A 4,155-nucleotide genomic window follows, 5' to 3' on the forward strand; every position below is an offset into this window, starting at 1 on the left:
GTTTTACCAACGATCGAGTTTTACTAACCGATGCCACCCCATTGGTCCACCTCAATATTTATTTTTTTTTGTAGTTCCGGTACAATAAAGCACAACCGAAACTGATCGAATTCATGTCGACTTACCGTCTCAACACTTGAGACCGACAACACAAGAGTTTTACCAACCTATCCTGATGCGTTTCACCGGGTAAAACACTAGTATAATACTTAACAAGGGATAATTTCATCTATAAATATCATATATATATATATATATATCCCAGCAAACTTCTAAATATCATATATGTCATGTCCTAAATTTCATTTAAGACATGAATACCCTTTTCAATGTTGCCCTTGCGAAGGATTTAAAAACCCTAAAAAACAAGTGATGTGCGTTCTGATGACCAGAACTGTCCTCAACGCTCCTCCAAAACGTGAAAATTTTATCTAGGCATTCTAGATTTTAATAATCTCAACTAAAGATTGTTAGCCGATAATAATCTCAATTAAGTTTATCACAACTATTGGTTCCAAATTTTAAAAAATCTGGGTTTCAGTAGTCATCTGTTAAAAATAACTTAACGAAGTTAGTTTTTTTTTCCAAATTTCAAAAGAATTTTAATTTTTTTTCCGTTTAAATCTCATTTGAGAATCAATTACTCAGAGACTTCATTTATTAATTTATTTAAGTCATAATATTTAACTAAAATTTTAAATTCACACGACACGTACGGTATTTTTATATTTTGTCTTATTCACAGACAAATTTGTGATCCAGTAGGGCGATCATTTCGCTATGTGGTTCGGTTTTAATAACTTTCTTTACATATGTTCGGCTAAAAATGATACACAAACATTTCTAGACAACCAAGCTTTTGCATTTCATGTTAGTTTGTATCATCATCAATAAAAACTCGCAATAAAATAAGTAATAATTTTTAACTTTGTACCATGTAAATTTTAGAAAACAAATTAATTAACTACAATAAGTAACAATTGATTGATAAACTTTGAATTTTCCTTCGCACGGGTCATTAACGATAAATCTACATCTACCTATACTAATAAAGAAAATAATGAGGATGATGTGTCACTCCCATATATATATTTGGCTAATTTTTCCCGCTCAAATTTATAATCTCTTTTTATAGAATTCTAGAAACTTTCCATATTTTAAATAAAGATTGTATATTTTTAAATTTAGAAAATTCCTAATAAAATAAATATCTTTTATTGCAATTTAGATGACAAAATATAAAATGAAAATAGAATTGATATATTTAACCAATTTCAATTTTAATTTATAATCTTACTATTCTATTAAATCAATACAATTTTGCCACATGTCCTTCTACTAGGTGTCCACCTAGGCTTCCAACTCACCAAATTTCCATTCTAAGAGTCTCTATTATGATGCCATGTGTTATCTCACACACTATTTAAACCTTAGAATTTTCCACCATCATTTTAATCATTTTAATTTCTCTCTCGGCTTAATTACTAACTCCACCATCTTCTATATACCGGTAATGTAGATCGAGATTAATCGTTTTTCGGTAAGGTTATATATTATACTTTAACGGCTAACAATGTTATATGATTTTCCGGCAAGGTTATATCTTTTTCCGGCAACATCATATTTTCTTCCGGTTATTGTAGATCTAACTTTTTTATCTTTATTTTCATTGTTAAGGTTCTAAATCAAAAACGACGATGAGGCTAATATTTCTATGTATTTACGTTATTCCGGTAAGTTATTCTGGTAAGTTTTCCGTTTATGTGTTATCTATAACAATGGGTGTATTATATTTATTTGAAGTTTAATATTTTTCTTGTTTTTTTTGTTATACATGTTTTTCTTCTAGGTTCTAAATATAAATCAGCTTCATCCATATTCAGTATCATTATTTCGTTTTTCCGGTAAGACACATTAAAATTTTTCAGTTATAAATTAAATATCAAATGTTCTATAACATAAACATTATTCTACTTTATAATTTCAGGTAAATGTCACGAGTCATACAACCTAATTTCAATTTAAATTCTACGAAAAAATCCGACATACCATAGTCATTCTCACGATTTCGTTTTTCCGGTAACACCTTTAAAATTTTCCGGTTATTAATTATAATTAAAATACTCCATAATATCAATATTAATATTTGATTTTATTATTTCAGGTTATTAATACAATTTATTTAGTTTGACTTTCCTTATTCGTCTAAATAACCGAATTAACATGAATATGGTAATTTAAATACTTTAATTATCCCAATCACACTTTAATTAACATCAATATTGAATATTGACTTTCCTTATAATTAATGGTCCATAATAATAATGATTTGACTACAATATATTATTTTATATAGATTTAAATTTTGACTAAATTTTAAAATATATCTTATATTACCGTATTTTTATAATTTACAAAACTATTTGATTTCTATTTATATTCTAATTTAAAAAATTTATTATCGTTATAAATTTGATCACCATATTTAAGTATATATAATTGATAGTTATAAAATTTATCACACACTCAAATTTGACCTTACATATTTAAGGTCAATGTAGGTCAATGCTTTGAATATGGTAATTCTAAACAATTTTGGTATATGATTAACCATTAATTTATAATTAATTGTCCATAACAATAATGATTTGACTAAATATATTTTTTATATACATTAAAATTTTGACTATATTGTTACATTTAAATAACTTAATTTTAGAATTAATGATCAATAATTTAAATAATAAGTTGACTAAAATTTCCAAAGATAAGTTATATTACCTTATTTTGATAATTTATAAAACTATTTGATTACTATTTATATTCTAATTTCAAAATTTTATTATCGTTTCTATTTATATTATATCTTATATAAATAAGTATATGTAATTGTAACATCCTAAAATTTTAAATGATAAATAAAGGAAGTTATGTTTAGTGATTTCGCGTAATTAATTAATATCGGGTAAGGAGCGGGTCTTGGACTTGGATTAATTGAGATGGGTTAAATGAGAATGGGATTTCAGGGATATAAATACCCCCAAAACCCCAAAATACCTTCATTTCCATCATTTTCCTAAAAACACTCCAAAAACACACATACCACACTAACTTCGCCGCCGGACCGAAGGCAGATCCGGGCAGATCCGGCAGACCCGAGTGAGAGAGAGAGCGATTAGTGGTGATAAGCAAGTAAACGAGATCCAAACAAGCCCAAAAAGGTATGATTCTTGATCTTTGAAGTTTAAAGATCCAAGCTTTTTAGTGTATAAACGACCAAAAATGGTCGGGTAGCGTAGTGGGTGATATTGAACCATAGCAAGGGTGTTAAAATCGCTCGAAATGCCGATTAGAAACTAAAACAGCGGCTGCCTGGGCAACTTCGCCTTCATCTGGGCAACTTCGCCTTCAAAGTGACGAACTTCGCCTGCAAGCTAAGTTCGCCTGATGGCAACTTCGCTGTAAAGTTAAGTTCGCCTAACTGGTAACTTCGCCTGAGGCCAAGTTCGCCTGATGACAACTTCGCCTGAAGCCAAGTTCGCCTGATGGCAACTTCGCCTGAAGCCAAGTTCGCCTGATGGCAACTTCGCTGTAAAGCTAAGTTCGCCTAGCTGGTAACTTCGCCTACAGCTAAGTTCGCCTAAGGTTAACTTCGCCTAAAGTCAAGTTCGATTAGAAAATAAATTAAAAATCTAATGAAAAATGTGTTAAGATAGTTAATGGAAATAAAATTTTTCCAAGCTGACCTGGCAGCTCGACCCCAGCCAGGGGCTCTGCCCCTTGGACCCTGCTAGGGGCTGCCGCCCCTAGACCCCGCTGCCAGGGGCGCTGCCCCCGGACCCCCGTTCGTTGTGGGTAGTAATTAAGACTAGAAAGATGTTATAAGTAGTGATAGTTAAATTGATATGTATACTTGTTATACAGTCAGCCGTGCACAACAGAAGAAAGGGATTACGATCAACGGAGAACGTAACCGTGTTCAGGTGAGTTTCTAGCCCCATTTATGTGTTACGTTTTCGGGGCTGTGTGCATACTCAATATGTTTGTTAATACACTTATCCTAAGAGATAAGTGTATGCCTTATGTGGATAATGTGAAATGTATGAATGATTGCTTGATAGTACGTGAACGATCTTCGGATATTGCACGTACTGT

The sequence above is a fragment of the Bidens hawaiensis genome, unplaced genomic scaffold (genome assembly GCF_021521415.1).
Source record: "Bidens hawaiensis isolate Kalapana, Puna unplaced genomic scaffold, B.hawaiensis_p1.1 tig00003781_1, whole genome shotgun sequence".
In the NCBI taxonomy this organism is placed as follows: Eukaryota; Viridiplantae; Streptophyta; class Magnoliopsida; order Asterales; family Asteraceae; genus Bidens; species Bidens hawaiensis.